Source organism: Microcebus murinus, chromosome 12 (genome assembly GCF_040939455.1).
Source record: "Microcebus murinus isolate Inina chromosome 12, M.murinus_Inina_mat1.0, whole genome shotgun sequence".
Taxonomy (NCBI): domain Eukaryota; kingdom Metazoa; phylum Chordata; class Mammalia; order Primates; family Cheirogaleidae; genus Microcebus; species Microcebus murinus.
The window spans coordinates 17,955,837-17,975,548 of NC_134115.1; the positions used below are offsets into that span (position 1 = coordinate 17,955,837).

A 19,712-nucleotide genomic window follows, 5' to 3' on the forward strand; every position below is an offset into this window, starting at 1 on the left:
GAAAGAGAGGGCAGAGGAAGGAGAGGAATTGCTGGTGATTCTTTACAAGGCTTGGGGCCTTTGGAATGTGGAGTTTGGGGTTGCTAGGAGCAGAGTTCAGGGGCGCCTTCCCCGAGGGGGGACGTCCGGGCAGGCAGCTTGTCTCCTGTAGATTGCCATGGCACTGGGTTGTCTCCCAGCTGTGTGTTCTTAAAATAGCTCCTTGCCCTCTCTGAAACAGGAGGGCTGCCTGAAGGGACTGTTTCTGGAGGTCCTATACCAGCCCTGTCGTTCCCAGAGGCCACGGAGGTGGCCGGGAGCTGGTGTCACCCTTCACGGAAAATCAAACGAACATGTCTGCAGAAAACAGGCACATCGTGTCGTCTTTCCCTTTGACACGAAGAAATTAGACCTTTTCCACCTCTCTCGGCTGTTTAGAATAACAGGCTGAGGGGGCACAAAGGGAGCCCGAGGTGCGGCCAACAGAAGGAGGTTTTCTTCCCGGCCACGGAGGAGCTCTGACGCGGCCTCTCCTCTCCCCTCACATGGTGTTCTGCTTTAGGAACAGAATCATCCCTGTCCCTCCATACGTGGTTCCCGTGGCATGCATTTCAAAGAGTGTTTATTTTAAGTCTCTGAGTCGGCACTGAGGAGATATTGGAAAGCGCCAGCCTCAGGCACTCTTGATCTCCTGCGCCTCCTGAATGCAGGATTCATCACTTAAATGTAATATATTTATAATCAGGGCCAAGGCAGCATGACCTTGTTTCATTCTAAATAGATCACAGGCAGCTAGACGAGGGAGCTTCCGGCTTTAAATCAGATGCAAGACGCGTTGGCCGTCAAGGACTTCGTTATAATTCACTTGATCTCTTTAGGTTTGATCTGTTTCTTTCTCTGCTATTTATACAAAAAAGGAAATAGAAAAGGGGTGGGGAGTGGAGGGGATGTGGTAGGGGCTCCCTGTAAAACCGAACTTCAGGGGAATTGAAGGTTGCTCGGGGTGGCCCTCCCATCAGAAGGGCGGGGGCCCCTGGGGTCAGGAGTAGAAAGACAACACGTCTGAGGCTTAGATCTCTCCACCCAAGGTAATTTATTTCCAAGCCACATTTTTTTTTTCCCCTTCCTGGAAACATTAATCATGAAGAAAATTTTTAAAAAGCACTAAAAGCAGAAAACAACGGAGTCAATTGTTATTTATTGCTTCTCTGCACAGCGGTGCTTAAAGACAACTCACCAGGAATGTTTAAAGACTTATTTTTTTTTTTTCCCTCCCAGGACTTAGTCTGGGACTAGCCCTGTATATAAATATCCTTTTAGGGTGACAACTCGGCTTCCTTCAGTCTCATCTTCTGCACTGTTCTGCCTTACACTGCCTTAACCGATTCTGGGAGACACAGTAACTTGAACTGTCCTTACAAGTCAGAGGGGTTGGAGTCAAGCAAACACTGCTTATTTTTCTGATGGTAGCTGGTGGGAACCGGTGGGGGCATCGTTGCTTTAAGGCGTCTGATTAGTTACCGCCCACAGCTGGCTCCTCCACACTCCAACCCCACCCGCCCACCCACCTAGCCACTGTGTCCCCTTGTTACAAGGTATCCTATCTTGGAGATGAAACAAGTGAGGGCTAAACTAATTAACTAACCAGCAGTGATCTACAGCTTCAGCACCTTGCATTCCTGAAGATTTATCCCATTTCGAATTCATTGCCATTTCCCTCCAGGGAAATAAAGATTGCTGCCTATTAAAGATGGGGACAGAAAAAGGCACCTTCACTGGAGACAGCCTGTACAAGAAAATAATACTGTAATCATTCCCTCCAATCAGCTGAAAAGGATTAAATCTTCTGCTTCTAAAGTAATGTTCCAATTGAGCCTTGGGGAAGAATAATTCATGATTAGGGAGAAGGCTGGTCTAGCAAATGTGAACATTATGTCCATTACTTAAACACACTTCCTGGGCTGACTGCTAATGTACCCAAGGGACTCACAGCCCCAACAACTGATAGGCGCAATGAAACAGGCAGACAAGGACAAGAAGTATTATCATCTGCATTCAACAGCACTGCATACACTTTACCACTGCTAAATCACTGCCTTTGGTAAATAGCCCAGATAACTCATTTTAATAGAAGAATTCTTCTCTTCTTTATGTGTATTAAACAACAGACTCTTATGAGCGGTGGCAGTGTATTGATTCCTGGGAAAGGCCGTGTGAATACCAATTCTGTAATTTATGCTGTTTTGTGGCTCTGGCTGTATTTGTTATGCATAGTGTATTAAACATTCAATAGCTCAATTTAATCTTTGCAGCCAAATTGCACAGCACATCATGCCAGATAGTGGTTGTTTCATATACACAGCCCATCTGCTTCCTGTTCTATAATTCATTCAGCAGGCAAAGTTTCTGGCAGCCTCAGGCTACCAAAATATATATATATCCTTAGGGTACCAGAAGTGCTTGGCACTCAATTAGTTTTCCGGGTTTCTAGTGCTATGTGTGCATGAGCAAGGGGTATGTATTTCCACTTTTATGTGAATTAAAGATGGGAATAGTTTGCTAAGTTCTGTGTCCTCATCTGGACAACTTTTCATAAACTTGTGGGGTTTCACAAAACCAAAAGAGAGAGAAAAAAAAGTTAGGAATGAAACAAAAAATGATCCTTTCTCCCTTGGGAAATTATCCACTGCAATAAAACGTGTTCTCTCTACCATCCCTATCTAAATAGATTGATTTATATCTTGTGTGTTGGGGGGAATAAATAAAACAAACCAAAAAGTGCTATAAACTCTTGGCTCCTTTCTCTGGATGAACCACTTGGGATTAGCGCTCTTACGGAGAATGTTTATTTTCCTTACAATCCCCTCCTTTCTTGGAGCCCTGCCTCTGTCTCAATGTTGATGGTAACTTTGTCCTTTCCTCCTCTCCACTTTCTAGTTGCTTTTAAAGAAGTCAGTACCTAAATGTTGCCCAGTGGAAAACTACATTTGCAGTTTATTGAAGTCTTTCTGCAACTCCCCATACAAATGCCTGATTTTCAGAGCATTTTATGGCCTTTATACCACACTCAGGGGGCATGGACCACCCTGGGTTTTGGGTGATCATTTTATACGTTTTTGGGAAATGTGACCAAAGAACCCATCTTATGGACTGGAATTATAGCCTCTCAGAGCGGAAGTAAATCAACCATTCCAGTGACCTCATTTCACAGGTAGTAACAGCCAACACTTGTGTAGTGCTTCAGAGCAAGAGCAAACATGTGGATGCCCACAGGGCCCAGTGAGGTTTCCCAAACGACGGTAGCCTGGTGGGGATGGTTGGGAACCAGGGCACCCAACCCCCCTGGGAGGAGGCCAGCCCACGCAGAACTGCAGAATGTTGTTGCCGGGCACAGATCAGTGCAGTGTTTCCAAATCTTCTGGTTTTTCAAGAGAAGCTGGGAATCTGGATCTTTTTTTGTAAAAAATGGGAAATCCGCTTCTCTCTTCAATGTTGGTGTTAAATGATATTATATTTTTGAAAACACCACACAGGCCAAAGAAAATACACCTGTGGGGCTGATAGAGCATCTGGGCCTCCAATTTGCAAACTCTGCTTTTGAGTTTATGCCACCCTATTCTGTGCATTCTTGTTATATTTTGCTGGTAGGTTTAGGGAGGTTAGGGTCTTGCTCAAGTTTGTACTCTAAGTCAGGGGGGAGGGCTGGGACCAGGATTAAATCTCAATGGTAGCAACTTCTGGGCTCCCTTCTCATGGTTTTCAGGTAACCAGGTTTTTCCCTCTGGTGCACAAAAGTTCGCCAACATTCCTTTCCTAGTAACTGGGATCTTCTCTTTGTAGCAGGGGATTCCAGTTTATTTCTGCCTCTAATAACCCACTCTGTTCTTACCATCATTAGCACACATTATTTGGGTTGGATTCATCTCCACCTTTCTCTGGGATTATGCTCCTTGTGTAAACTGTGTGTCCAACAAGCATAGCTCACGATGCAAATACAACATTAGCTTTATGTTTGTTTCCCATTGTCTTTAACGTGTATTCCATTGGTGGCGATCTCCCCATCCCAACTCTTCTTTCCCCCCTGATGAAAACTATGGAAACCACAGGCTTCTCTGCCCATTGTTCCCTAATACACAATTGCACATTTCCTCTGTGATGCAAACAGACCCTTGATTTAGTAATTAGAATGCTCAGACCCGAGGAGTAATCAAAACTTCTAGCCTGACTCAGTTTGTGCAGGAGCAGAATTCTAAGAATGACTCCCAGTGGCCCCCAGTCTTGTATAATCTCCTTCCCTTTGATGCAGGTGAAATCTGCACTATGACGAGATATCACTCTCGTGATTATATGACTTTACATGGCAAAAGGGAGATTACGTAGGTGGGCCAATCTAACTGCACATGCCCTTTAAAATCAGGCTTTCATCTCCCCTTCCCCAGCCAGGCCTTCCCTGGTGAGGGGGAGCCTATTGGCTCCTTGTGCGGTCTTCTCCATGCTTGCCTCCCCCCACCCCAGCTAGCTGCTGTCTGGCTATTTCACTGGGGTGAGCAGAGTGGGGGGAAGACAGTATAAGGGACAGGATGGTTATTATGTGGCTGGTAGCTTCTTCTCTTTGGGTCTGCAGAAGGTTCAAGCTGACTTTCTTATGGGAGGTGTAGCAGGAATTCTGGACATTCCTTGTTGCCCTTCTATTGCTCCCTTAGCCCGGGCTGATGCCCCGTTATTCTGAGTGACCTGAAGGAGGCTTTGTGTGGGCTTGCTCTTCTGTGCGAATTTACTTTTGGCCCACGAGAAATACCCCACACTCTGCTCCCTCCCTTGTTGCGATTGACGCCAGGGCAGTTGCGGGTAGATTCCATGCTGCAGTTGGCTCCTGGCTTCGCCACCCAAACAGCCCACTCTTTATTTTATGGGCTGGAGTCAGGCCCCGGTCCATAGTCTGCTTTGCCTTTCACAGGCATAAATTAGGCACCAGTTCCTTCTGTCTCCCTGTGGCAAGCAAACCATTTCAGAGCTCTCTGAGTGACCTTCCAGGTTCCCTCCCTGGACGTGTGGAGAGAAAGCCGCATTCGCCACCCCTTTCCCTGGGGACAAGGCTGAGGTTTGGCATGTTTCTGGGGGTGGGGGAAGAGGGCAGCATTCCTGTTTCATTCTATGTGTCCAGCAGCTTCTAGAACTCCAGAACACACAGAACACATGGAATGTCATTGGAACGGTACCCTGAATTGTGCCATGGGATTTCCCTTGTGATGGGGATTCCTTGTAGGGCATAGGTTTCTTCCAAATATATGCCTCCTTCATCTTCTGTCTTCACCTTCTCTTCTTTCTATCTTCTCGAGTGGGTGGCTGGGTTCAAGACTGGTGAGCAGGCCCTCCTAATTGCCACGATCAATCCTGCTCAGGGGAGGTTGCGTCTCACGCTAGCTTTTGTACCTTGTCATATGAACCTTTTATTAACAAATGTGGTACGAGGGGCCCCATTCTAAAATCCTGTTATGCTTGTCTGTGTGTCTGAGCATCTAGCTCAGCCCCCCGCAGCACTTGGGCCACAGAAGGCATGAGAGGGTGGATTTTAAAAAGTAATTCCCGAACTGGATGTCCCAGCCGTGCTGGCCTCTCCCTGCACTTGCTGCTCCACAGCCTCTTCCACCAGCGAGGAGCGCTCAGAACCCTGTGGCCTGTGGCACTTCTCCAGGGCACTCTGGGGGCCTGTCCCAGGCCTTAGTTGACCTTCACACTGGCTACCTGTCCTTCCTTACGTCCTTTTGATTTCTGAGGTGCTCCTGTTCTGTGTGTGTGTGCCCCTGTGTGTGTGTCCCTGTGTGTGCGCCCCAGTGTGTGTGTCCCTGTGTGTGTGTCCCCGTGTGTGTGTGCCCCTGTGTGTGTGTCCTTGTGTGTGTGTGCCCCTATGTGTGTGCCCCTGTGTGTGTGTGCCCCTGTGTGTGTGTCCCTGTGTGTGTGCCCCTGTGTGTGTGTGCCCCTGTGTGTGTGCCCCTGTGTGTGTGTCCCTGTGTGTGTGCCCCGGTGTGTGTGTCCCTGTGTGTGTGCCCCTGTGTGTGTGTCCCTCTGTGTGCCCCTGTGTGTGTGCCCCTGTGTGTGTACCCTGTGTGTGCCCCTGTGTGTGTGTGTCCCTGTGTGTGTGTCCCCGTGTGTGTGTGCCCCTGTGTGTGTGTCCTTGTGTGTGTGTGCCCCTATGTGTGTGCCCCTGTGTGTGTGTGCCCCTGTGTGTGTCCCTGTGTGTGTGCCTCTGTGTGTGTGTGCCCCTGTGTGTGTGCCCCTGTGTGTGTGCCCCGGTGTGTGTGTCCCTGTGTGTGTGCCCCTGTGTGTGTGTCCCTCTGTGTGCCCCTGTGTGTGTGCCCCTGTGTGTGTACCCTGTGTGTGCCCCTGTGTGTGTGTGTCCCTGTGTGTGTGTGCCCCTGTGTGTGTGTCCCTGTGTGTGTGCCCCGGTGTGTGTGTCCCTGTCTGTGTGTCCCTGTGTGTGCCCCTGTGTGTGTGTGTCCCTGTGTGTGTGTGCCCCTGTGTATGTGTGTCCCTGTGTGTGTGCCCCTGTGTGTGTGTCCCTGTCTGTGTGTGTGTCCCTGTCTGTGTGTGTGCCCCTGTTATGTGTGTCCCTGTTGTGTGTGTGTGCCCCTGTGTGTGTGTGCCCCTATGTGTGTTTGTGTGTATGTGCCCGTGTGTGTGTGCCCATCTGTGTGTGTGCCCCTGTGTGTGTGTGTCCCTGTGTGTGTGTGTCCCTGTTGTGTGTGTGTGCCCCTGTGTGCCCCTATGTGTGTTTGTGTGTATGTGCCCCTGTGTGTGTGTATGTGTGCCCCTGTGTGTGTACCCCTGTTGTGTGTGTATGTGTGCCCCTGTGTGTGTCCCTGTTGTGTGTGTGTGCCCCTGTGTGTGTGTGCCCCTATGTGTGTTTGTGTGTATGTGCCCGTGTGTGTGTGCCCATCTGTGTGTGTGCCCCTGTGTGTGTGTCCCTGTGTGTGTGTGTCCCTGTTGTGTGTGTGTGCCCCTGTGTGCCCCTATGTGTGTTTGTGTGTATGTGCCCCTGTGTGTGTATGTGTGCCCCTGTGTGTGTACCCCTGTTGTGTGTGTATGTGTGCCCCTGTGTGTGTCCCTGTTGTGTGTGTGTGCCCCTGTGTGTGTGTGTGCCCCTATGTGTGTTTGTGTGTATGTGCCCCTGTGTGTGTATGTGTGTCCCTGTGTGTGTGCCCATGTGTGTGTGTGTGCCCCTGTGTGTGTGTCTCTGTGTGTGTGCCCCTGTTGTGTGTGTGCCCCTGTGTGTGTGTGTCCCTGTGTGCACCCCTGATGTGTGTTTATGTGTGCCCCTGTGTGTGTGTGCCCGTGTGTGCCCCTGTGTGTGTGCCCCTGTGTGTGTGTATGTGTGCCCCTGTGTGTCTGTGCCCTTATGTGTGTTTCTGTGTATGTGCCTGTATGTGTGCCTGTGTGTGTGCCCCTGTGTGTGTGTGCCCCTGTTGTGTGTGTATGTGTGCCCCTGTGTGTGTGTGCTCTGTGTGTACATTTGCCCCTGTGTATGTATGCCTGTGTGTGTGTGTGCCCCTGTGTGTGTGTATGCCTGTGTGTGTGCACCCCTGTGTGTGTGCTTGTGTGGATGTGTGTGTGCCCCTATGTGTGTTTGTGTGTATGTGCCCGTGTGTGTGCCCGTGTGTATGTGCCCCTCTGTGTGTGTGTGTCCCTGTGTGTGTATGCCTGTGTGTGTGCACCCCTGTGTGTGTGCCTGTGTGTATGTGTGTGTGCCCCTATGTGTGTTTGTGTGTATGTGCCCGTGTGTGTGCCCCTGTGTGTGTGTGCGCCCCTGTGTGTGTGTATGCCTGTGTGTGCCCTTGTGTGTGTGCTCCTGTGTGTGTGTGCCCCTGTGTGTGTGTTTGTGCCCCTGTGTGTGTGCCCCTGTGTGTGTTTATGCCTCTGTGTGTGTGCACCCCTGTGTATGTGTGCCTTTGTGTGTGTGTGCCTGTGTGTGTGCCCTTGTGTGTGTGTGCCCCTGTGTTTGTGCCCCTGTGTGTGTGCCCCTGTGTGTGTGTGCCCCTGTGTGTGTGTGCCCCTGTGTGTGTGTGCCCCTGTGTATGTGTGTATGCCCCTGTGTGTGTGTGTGCCCCTGTGTGTGTGTGTTTGTGCCCCTGTGTGTGTGTGTGTGCCCCTGTGTGTGTGTGTGCCCCTATGTGTGTGTGCCCCTGTGTGTGTGTGTGCCCCGTGTGTGTGTGCCCCTGTGTGTGTGTGTGCGCCCCGTGTATGTGTGTGTGCCCCTGTGTATGTGTGTGTGCCCCTGTGTATGTGTGTGTGTGTGTGCCCCTGTGTATGTGTGTGTGCCCCTGTGTGTGTGTGTGCCCCTGTGTATGTGTGTGTGTTCCTGTGTGTGTGTGTGCCCCTGTGTATGTGTGTATGCCCCTGTGTGTGTGTGTGCCCCTGTGTGTGTTTGTGCCCCTGTGTGTGTGTTTGTGCCCCTGTGTGTGTGCCCCCATGTGTGTATGCCCCTATGTGTGTGTGCCCCTGTGTGTGTGCCCCGTGTGTGTGTGCCCCTGTGTGTGTGTGTGCGCCCCGTGTATGTGTGTGTGCCCCTGTGTATGTGTGTGTGCCCCTGTGTATATGTGTGTGTGTGTGTGTGCCCCTGTGTATGTGTGTGTGCCCCTGTGTGTGTGTGTGCCCCTGTGTATGTGTGTGTGTCCCTGTGTGTGTGTGCGCGCCCCTGTGTGTGTGTGTCTGGCTCTTTTCCATCTGTGCTTCCCTCTGTGGAGCACGTGGATCCCAGTGAGTTCTGTGCAGGCAGATCAGCCTGGCGGGCGTCCATGCTCATCTCTCGCACTTTTGCTCAGCTCCTGCCTACGCTGCCTTCCACGCAGGATCTGCTTAACGTGCGCCAAGCCGAGGCCCCAGGACAAACCGTGCTGAGGGAGAACTTGGGTTCAGATGGTGAAGTGGCTCTTTGACACCACTGGCCCTCTTATATGTGGGTCACCTGCATTGCCAGAAACACACAGGCGTCCTGTTCATGAGACCGAAAACAGCCATTCTGAGTGATGGAGGAAGTGTCAGCCTCAGATTTTGGGCGAGTGTCTGCTTTCACTAGCCCAAGGTTTCCTAGTCTAGAAGGTTACACCTGGTCAGCTCGCCTGAAGGGCATCTGAGCACTTCTCCTAGCTGAGTCCTAACCTATTACTCTGTGGCTCCCTCTTAGACTGATAGGACCTGCTGTTCTCTTTCCCTGCTCTTCATCGAAACAGACCTGGAACCATACATTCACACTACAGTATAAATGACTGATAGCTCAAGGCGTTAGCAGTCCCAGGCTGTTTAAACTCTTTGCTAACATGGATTTATAATTTCTGACATCAGTCCGGGTGATAGGGGACAACTGGATGGTGTGTGTGTGTCTGTGTGTGCACATGCACGTGTATACGTGTGTATGTGTGTGTGTGTGTGTGTGTGTCCTGGCCCAGAATTAACTGCCTGCGATGATGCAAGTCAAGCTTTTGCTGCCTTCCTTTCTTTCCTCCAGGGCTAGTCAGTAGGTCCTTGCCTTGGTGGAAATTGAAGATCCTCCCAAATCCTCCCAAAGCAACCATGATATCTATTCCAGGCCCTACCAAATGCCTATGATGTTTTTTTTCCCCAGGAAAATCAGTCATTTGGGTCATGAAGTTATAAAGATCTCCATATTCCAAAGTGACATAGTAATCCACCAGTCCTCATTGTCTACTTAGGTTTTCATTCTGTAGTGTATATTGAGTACTTGCTGTGTCCTCATCACACCAAGAGCTGTGAAGCACACACAGAGGGGTGGGATAGACCATAACAAGTCAGTGTGGTGAGTGGATGATGAAGGGCACAGTGTCTGATGCACGTGGGACTGTGGAGAGCAAGGGGCATTGTCCTGGGTGGTGGCGTGGGTGGTAAGAGGAGACTTTGGGGCATTTGAGCATTGCTGAGAGTGATGACAGGTGTGCACAGAAGAATGGAGAAACCGTAGACCATCTCAGCATCTTTAGTAAATTTGTCCAGCCTTTCCTTTCATATCTGCCCTCCAGCCTCCCCTGCCCTTCCTTCCCCTTCCTCTTCTCCATCTTGTCTTGGCATGGCTGTTTCTCTTCCTCTATCTCAGCCTAGTCGTTCACCACCCCCTTCCCCACTGTGCTTCTGGTCTCTACCCTGGCTATTTCTAGGAGGGTAGAGGAGAATGGAGACCTAAATGGACATGTCTTTCATTTTCTGCATAAGTTCTGACTTTGATAGAAGAGAAGGAAATTTGTCCTTAGATGTTAGGCTTCTTTTGTCCCCTTCAAGCAATTTCAAGATGTATTGAAGACAGTGATCGTGCCCTGTGGTTGAAAAAAAAAATGTGCACAGGGTTGGTGATGGGATGGTGGGATCTATAGTCTACCTTCTCCCAGGCTGGTTCTCCAGTGAAGAATCCTCAAAGAGCATCCCAAGGACAGGACTATTCACGTGGTGAATTTACAGCGGACACCGGCGTTTAAGTTTCAGGAGGCAAAAGTGAAAATTGCTTCACCTGCTTAAGGCTGTTTTCCTGTTATCGTACCTCTTGCTTTTCCAACTGGCCTGCAAATAAATTCCCTACACTGTCACTTGTGTTCAGCTGGAGCACGAGGGAGGCAATGCGGAGCTTGTTGTGGACTAAATTAATCTCTGCACTCATTTTGCACCAGAAAGAACACGGGGGCTTGCTTCACTTTTGGGAAATGGGCACATTGTGGCTCATGTTCTCCAGTGCAGGGCACAGGGAACAGGCTTCTAAACGAAGGTCCAGTGACAAAACAAGACACGGGCTCCTTTATTTGGTAAGCCATTCTCATTGCGAGCACAGTAGAATATCTCCAAGCAAAAGGGAATTAAAATGGGGAAGACAAATTTAAAAAATATATATTATATGAAGCAATAGTAATGTCAGTGTTAATTGTTCTCCACGTGGAGATCTGATGGTACCTTTGTACCATCTTCCTTAAAAAGGAGAGGAGGGGTGGCTTTGAGAGATTAAACAGCATTGACATAAACCAGACTCCTTCGCAGCAAATGCTTCGGTAAAGACTATACTTGAAAAAGGCATAAACTCTCAATAAGGGCAAGGGCTTTGGGGAATAGTCCAACAGAAGGAAAAAAGTCTGCTCAAAGAAGACTTGAGTATATATATTCACTGTGAAAGAGAGATCTTAAACAAACTTCAACAGAGACACCGTGCAGATGAGAACAAGCGGTAATAAGAGTTACCAGGCATCTTCTGCTCCCAAAGTAAGCCAGAATTGAAGGTAGTACAACGTATGAAAAATTATAAGCATTTCATTCCCACTTTAACCAGATTTTCTTGTTCTGCAAACACATGGGCATCTGCCATTTCGACTCAGGTGATTCATTCTAGGAGGAATGCACGCTCCCTCCCACTTTAAACATTTGGTCGCTCGATGAGAAGCATCACTACTGCCCTGCTCAACCCATTTAGCACCTCTAAAAGTCACTACATGGATTTAGTGATTAATGATGATTGATTTTTTTCTTGCCAGCTTAATTGTCACACTTGAGTGGGGCTGATGTACACCTAGCTGTGCTTAATTAGCCCAGAGGACTTAGAAACCATATTTTAAAGACAGGCCTGTAATGGCAAAAGTCTTCTCAACGATGCAGCCTGCTGGGGTGAGCCCAGACATTGGCAGACACTGTTTTTCACTGGGTCCAAGGAGCATGTCTGGGAAATGGATGTTGTATACAACAGGCATATGTTTTCACACTGGACTTGAGGAAGCTATTGCTGTCTCCTAGAACATGGGTTATAAAGGGAGACAGCTTAGTATGAATTTCTTTCTCTGTGGCATGTTCTTGTCTAATTACTTAAGACAAGATGCTTGCTTTGATCAAGATGGTGTGTGTGTTATACCACATCATTCCATATGGCATATTTGTTTTTATATTTTTGGTAAAGCTAATCATTTTCAGTGTCCACCTTAAAATGTGGACTTTTAATTATACTCAGAAATGTTCCATATCTATAAGGATGTTTTCTTTTATTCAGGATCCAAAATAAAGAACCAACCTTCTTTGCCTGCCTTCCTTCCTTCCCTCTATTTCTCCTTCTATCAGACATATCTTGTTTATAGGAAATATAAAGAAATAATAGGAAAATTATTTCTAAACTCAGCCCATTCCCTATCAGTTGAGAAGCTTAATATTGCCTTCTGTTGCATGACCATGTGCCTACTAGGCATAGTCCCTAAATCATAACCTTATTTTATACACACAACAGAAAATCATCCAAGTGTCATCATAGCTTCAGTTTTAGGTAGCATCTGGCTTGAGTCAAATTTGAGCCAATGACATCAAAAAGCCATGACTTTTACTAGTACTTCTCTTAACCTAAAGGGCCCTGAGAAGCTTTATGAAGATAAGATGCTCAATGAGTTTTCAAGGCATATTTATAGACATGCTCGTGCATATCTCTGGGAACTGTGGGCCTGGTCATGTGTAGAAATCACAAGGAAACAAAGGAAAACCTTGTTGCAAGGCGTGGTGCCATATCATCGGGCTGTTGACTAGGGACAGGCTTGATGCAGTTGGAGCAAAGGGAAAACAAGGCAGAGAATGGGAACTGGGAGTAGCAAGCGAACTGGCTTCCAGATGAGGTCTAGAAGCCTGGAAATTGATCCTCAGAGAGTTGCCTGTTGTAGCATGAAAGACAATATTTTGGTGTCAAAAACAGTATTGTATTTACACAGAATGCTACATTCTTCAGAACTCTTTGGGCTGCCAGTGACAGAAACTCAATTTAAACAAGTTTAAGCAAAAAGCAGAATTTGTTGGCTCACATAGCTTGGAAGGAAAGAGGTACAGCTCATAGGACTGAAGTTACAGCATAGGCTCCAGGGCCTCAAGAACTAGAATCAGGCACCTGACACCAAGTGTCTTTCTCTGTCTCTTGCCACTATCTTTATCCATCCATCCATACATCCCTCCATCCATCCATCCATCCACCCACCCAATCACCTAGCTGGCTAGCCATCTCTTATTTCTTTTTATGGTTGACTTTGTTCTGCAGATAGACTTGCTCCAATGGCGGGATTTAGCAAATGCAATGGGAAAATCTTCTTTGCTTCATCATGCATAGGACAATCCAACGGAGGGACACTTTCTGGCCCTGTTGGGTCACTGGATCCTTCCCTAACCTTGACTAGGGAAAGAAGTATTATTTGCCTAGGTACAGGTTGTATGCCCATACCCATATTTCAAGATGAAGAGAAGGTAATTATATTAGCACAAGAAAGGGTAGAATAATTTGCTGGGCTCACAGAAATAATAGTTACCTGAGTCCCTTATAAATTCCATTGTAATATCATTAATTGGCCTAGTAAACATACTTTTCTTCTGAATAACAGTTTAGTCTGTTCGAGAGCATTTTCACTTTCAATTACTTAAATTTTTGCTCTCAAAGATCTTATAAGGGGATAGTTAAACACTTAGTCTCACTTTATTGATGAAAAAGCTTAGGTCTAGACTAAATAGTAGTCCATGTATAGAAGAGCACAAGAATAACTAAAATATACACATTAAAAAATAAGAACTAGAAGATCTAGGTCTAGTTCAAGTTCTCCTTCTTCTATGATAGGAACAGACCCAATAAAGGATTATATATTAGTATATACAAGGGATTTACCATCTGTGAGGTTGGTTCTAGTCCAGCTGTGGAGCAACCTGAGATCTTAGGTCTGAAAGGTCTGTATTCTGAAGGTTTAGATCCAATAGTCTGTCTCAAGTTTATTTTGTGGCTTCAGGTTATCTATTTTTTGCCATTCTTGAAGGGTTAAATGTTTTTCTAGCATTAACTAATTATAGGCAAGCAGACCCCAAGAAGACAGTAAACATTACAAAAGGTGGTAACAGGCTTCAATTTCTATCCTCTGTGGTTAAATGAGTTATTGGTGAGGCAAAGCTTCAGGTCAAGCCTCCTAAGGCCCCCTGGGAGATGCCGTGAGAACTGCTCAGGGGTCTGCTTTTCCTTGTTTCCTCTACCTTCATCATTCTGGGCCCGAGCAGACAAATTTCTGTCTGGCAGTATCTCATATGCATTAAGTTGCATCCTGGGCATGGATAAAGTAATTCTCACTTTTTTCCTTTTCCTCCCTTAATATCATCACTCATTTGCATTTAAATCTGTGTGAATCTAAACTTCTCTTTGCAGTAGAAACCCAATCCTTGTGTGGTAATCTATGTTTATAATGAACTAAATCTTGATTTCACTTAAAAGTCCTTGTGTTACAACCCGCTCTATGAGAATATGCCAAAGGAGATTCTCTAGTCTGGGCAAAGATTGCTTGTGGCCGTTTTTCCCCTTCTCTTAGTTCCTTGTCATTGTCTTTGTATTGTGACCTCTTTCCCTTTGTGGAGATTTTATGCTGTGAATTTAATGTGTCCTTCACTTAACATGAGTTTAAGCATTTTATAGAGGAATGCTTTAAGGTCTAAGGAAATAAATATTGGATAACGGAATAGTAAAGACTATTTCTTCTTGTATTTATATAATAAGATATTTGCTGGGCTTTATATTTCCAATTTAACTGTAATTTTATTGGCATGAGTTAAAAGAAACTCTATCAACTTTGGAATCTTTTCTTTTGAAATCACTAAGTATATTTATTTAAATTACTACTTCCCTAAGAGATTGATATATCTTATCAAGGATGCATATTTTAAAGTCCATAAAAAAGACATTGATGGAGAGTATATACCAAATCTGAGTTAGTATAATTAGTGTAATCGAGCATTACATTTGACTTTGAGCTTCCTGACAACAAAAGCAAAAAGGAAAACTCAAACTATAATTTGGCTCTGAAAAAAATGTTAGCATAGTATTTCCTCAGGAGAGACAGTCAATATTTTAGATATTTAAAACATATTTTCAGAGACATACAAATTCAAATGCTGATGTTCAGGATGTTTATCACAGTATTATTTATAACAGCAAAAATGTAACTAGAAAGTAAACATTGAAGAATAGTGGTATAGTAATATGCCATACCATTATTACTTATAGTGATATATGTTCATATAGCAAAATATTATGACATATAAAATCACATCAAAAATGACTTTTTCATTTTTCAAAAGTGATTTTTTCACTGTAAAAGTGTTTATGATGACACATATAGAATGTGTGTGTTTATATATTCTAGAACAAAATATCAACAGTATTTTTATTAGGATGGTGGAATCATAGATCACTTTAAATTTCAAATTTTGTATATTTGTATTTTCTCATGAAATCACGTATTAATTTTAGTGTTTTCCCCCCTTTTTAAATTGAATAATATCCTCCATAGGCCTTTAATGCAAGAGACATTGGACAACCTAATATGTGATTCCGTAAGCCATGCTTTTTCTAAAAAACAGAAATATGCTTCATGAGACCCTTAACAAAATGTGATGGCATAACTTAGTGAAGGCATTTCTTTGCATTGCAAAGCAAGGTAGTAGTAATCTAAGGAATACCAGGTAGATAACTTTAAGCGATTTACTAGATATTCAAACAAATTAGAGAAGTGTTTCTTGCACTGTAGTGTCCATACATATTACTCGGACATCTTGTTCAAATGTGTATTCTGATTCAGTAGGTCTGGGCTGGTGCCTAAGCTTCTGCATGTCTAACAACATTCCTAGTCCATACACACTTTGCATACTAAGGACTTAGAACCATATGTAACTTACTGGTTACTACTCAAGGCTATGCATTAGAATAATGTATAGAACTTTAAAAAGTGCAGATTCTAGGACCCTGTCTCAGATCTAATGAATCACAAATTCTGGAGGCAGAGCTTGGAGATATGTAATTTAGACCTCCTCAGTTAACTGGATAAAGTTGGCTCATGGACAGGGTGTATGAGATTCATTTCCTGAGACGGCCTTATCTGTCACTCATTTCAGTGACATTTTTGGTAGGAGCAGCACAGAAGCCCACCTAGGGTGTGGCCTGTCTTGCTCTGTGTAGGAATTGGCTCAGTCTCTTAAATAGCAGGCATTTGGGTGGCAAGCTTGTCCATGCCATTATAACTCAGAAAGCAGGTTGGCATTGCCACCGCATCACTGCCCACAGTGGGCCACAGTAGTTTCTAGAATAGGTATTCATTTTCCATCATTCACTGTAGATTTGCTCAAATAAATACATCGCCAACTGCATAATATTATCTAACTCTGTCAATGAGTGTATCTAGTAACATAGTCAATACATCTATTATTGAAACAGAGGCATCAGTTTTGTAATTTCATTTCTTCCATATTTAACTTTTTAGGTAGAAAATCACAGAGGTGGTACTGCAGCTGTCTATTCAAAGCGGACAGATTAATTATATTTGCACGAGGTCTAAGTTGGACTCTGATTCTGAAAAACACTAAGCAAATACCCACATGAGCTCACCAAGTAAGCTGTTCATGGAAACTGAAAAAGTGTGAGTTGCCAAGGTCAATTTCCTTCGGGATGTCTAGCGCCTGCAGGAAGCAATGTGTGACAGCACGGAGCATGTCAGTTTGTCCTCGGGTGAGTTCTGACCCAGCGACTCATATATGCCGACCTGCCATTCAGAACTATGCTTACGCTACTGGTATAAACATATGTATCTACATATGCTTGCATTTGAGGGCAGTAAAATCCCGGCTTTTGAGTTTTAATAAGGCATACCTAATTTCCACATAAAAATTGAAGGTTAACCATGCTAGCATGTGGTGGTCAATTTCCATTTCTTGTGCAAATTTGCTTTCCACAGACGTTGCCTTCCAACAGGTTTATGAGAAGCCTACGTAACTGTGGTGTGGAGGACAGTTAATGAACAATTCTCTGATTAATAGTTTAAACAGAGCCTGTGTCATGGGCAGAATCAGTGCCTCTTAAACCAGGATACGTTCTGTCTGTTAGATTTTATTTTCCTGTTACCAGCATCAGACTTTGTCCTGCAAGAGGCAGTATGACCTGGGCTCCTATGGTAATTTCTCTCGATGGCGAATCAAACCTTGATTTCCCTTAGATGCTTTGTGTATTGTAATCCCTATTATGATAACCTGCTGAGTGAGTGGGTTGTATAAATGCACAGTACAGCTGTCCAGGAATGATTACAAGATGAATAATTTTACCTCCTGGCAAAAGATAAGAGTTTGCTGCGTTTTCCCTGGTCTCCTTGCTTCTTTCTCCTTGGCTGCGCTCTAGGCGGCTCCCTTTCCCCTAGCCCCAGGCACTGGCAATTATTCACGTCACTGTTAAAGAAGAACTATGAGCTAAGGTTTAAGGCCAAAATGATACTGATGAGCATCATTTAGCTTCCCTTTTGGAGTCCTTTCAAGTTTATTTTTCTCCCCACTGCAGCTGCCCAGCATACGTGGCTTCCCCGGGCAACACAGTGTTCCCTCCTCCACGGGGACCATTAACCTCTGCTGCTCCCTCTTTCTTCTCTGAGCCATTCTCTTCCCACTTCCTTGATTTTCCTTCCTCTTCCTCTTTCCCAAGTTTCCAGGCGAGGCTGCAGCCTGGCTCCTCCGGGTGCATAATGTAATGGCTTACCTCCTGTTTGCTTTCAGCCCTGGTCCCTGGGGGGACACGGGGTTATTGTTGTGGCCCAGCCTTGTAGCACCACAGGCTCACGGATCAATGCAGCCTTCAAAGCATCCTATGGCCTGTCGATATGAAATTCGAGCAATTACTGGAGTGGGAAGGCTGGGAAGCGGCTGGAAAACATTCCCTATTGATTGACGCGTTGCTCTAGAGTATGATGAACTTGTTTAAGAAAAATTGATCTGACAAATTGATTTTTTTTTAATCAGAGAATCTCATGAATGCAATTTAAGTCACAATATTTCTTGCCTTGCAGAGTACTTTTTTTTTGCACAAGAAGAGTCTGTGAGGAGAAACCAGCCAATGAGAGATGCTGAGGTGAGTTCAGAAGCTTCCCAGCCCTCGCTCGCTCTGTCGTTTTAGAAAATGTTTTTGTACTAAACTGGTTTTTACAGGTACGGACTCCTCTCCTCTGTGTTTTATGGACTTCAACTCTCTCATAAACCTTCTTCACTGAGTCTCCCTCTCTCCCAGTCTCTTGTTCCCCTCTTCAACCCTGGATTTCAGGTTGCCGGTCCTCTGACATAGCATGTGCTTTTCCATTTACTGCATGGAGAATAGGTTCTGCAAAATGAGAATCTTAATTATGGCTACAGGTAGCCCTGTCCCTTCACATCTCTGAGAACTATTTGGGCAGGAATGGTGACAGATTGCACTCTCTGAGCAGTGACACATCTGCAGCACATGCTTGGACAACTGCTGCTTGGGGATTGAAGAAGTGCCACAGATCCTTACCTGGTTCTAAATACCTCCCCTTCCTGCACCTGTGCATCTTGTATGGGGTAACTCTCTCCCTTCTCCCTGCTCTTACCTGGCACTCACATATGGACTAGATCAGTAGATTCCAAATATGGATGTTCATCAACACCAGTTTGGGAGTTCTGAATACAGATCACTGGGCCCCATTCCAGGCCTGTTGAGTCAGAATCAGGGAATGGAGCCTAGGAAATTATAACTAGAAAACCTCCCTAGTTGGGTCCAGTGACCAGTCATATTTGGGAACTACTTAGACAACAAAGTTGCACGAGTGTGTGTGTGTGTGCGCGCGCGCAGTGTGTATGTGTTTGGTAAAGGCAGGGTTGGGTAGAAGGATAGAAGGAGAAAATTGCCCCCAAAATGCTATGTACAATTTATCCCTTTAGAGTTCCTTCTTAGCACTGTAGTGGAGGCAAACAAAGTTTTCCTTTACTCTTCTATGTTCAGTGGCTGGGAAGTTCAACTGATAAAAGACAGATTGATAAGAGAATAACAGAGTTTATTAACACATAACAGTGTGCACACATGCAGGGAAACTCAGCAAGGAGTAACTCAAAGGGGTGGTTTGAACTTGGGGCTCATCTAGCAACTTAGCAAAGAACAATAAATTTGTAGAGACATGACAAAACAAAGGAAAAGGGGTTTAGGCTTTTAAGAGGGGCAGTTGTGGGATGGTGAATATGTGGGGGGAACTCATGGAAGATACGAGTGGTTTCAGCAAGGTTTCTTAGGTCTCTGGCACCAAGTCTTAAAGTGAGTCTGAGATGATTAAAAGACTTAAGAGTTGTCCTCCTCTTCCTGGTACAGGAGCCAGCGACACCTCTACACAGATGGAAATTTATGTCCTGCTTTTAGGCAAATGGAAGGAGTGTTGAGAGCTTTTCTGGCATCTGCTGTTTTGGCATCTGCTGTTTCTCAATTGTCTTCAGCTCAAAATAACCCTTCTGCCAAAGTGACATATTTTGGGGTGGCACATTCTGATCCCCTACAGCACTTTGAATTTGAAGGTGCCCGTATGGAGAATGGTTGATGAGATGAAGCTGGTCGATACTTAAGTCTAATAGAATAAGAAAGTGCAACAGAATAAGAATAAGAACATCCAGAGCGATGTTCTGAGGGCAGAGAGCACAGGAGACACATTTCGGCACATTTCAGAACTGGGTTTAGGAGAAACACTCCTGGCAGGGTTTCAAGGCTGCATCACAAAGGAAAAAAAAAGCACCCGTGCCCCAAAGTTCAGATGGCTCACTCATACTGGAGTCCACACCTAGCTCCCTTGTTATACATGAAAGAAGCCTGTTTCTCTCCAGTCTAACAGATTATGTGAAAGTGGAGAACCATACCTGAACCTTTGAACACAAGAACTCAGGAGTTGTCT

At 45.6% G+C, this 19,712-nt stretch overlaps 1 long non-coding RNA gene across 1 annotated transcript in view; it reads left to right on the forward strand.

The window, feature by feature from the left end:
- The window catches only part of LOC142874270 (uncharacterized), a 197,935-nt gene that overhangs the window by 17,073 nt on the left and 161,150 nt on the right, over nucleotides 1-19,712 (forward strand). The window contains exons 3-4 of the long non-coding RNA XR_012922080.1: nucleotides 16,269-16,513; nucleotides 17,835-17,896. This is a non-coding gene — a long non-coding RNA (uncharacterized LOC142874270). The remainder of the gene's footprint in view (nucleotides 1-16,268; nucleotides 16,514-17,834; nucleotides 17,897-19,712) is intronic.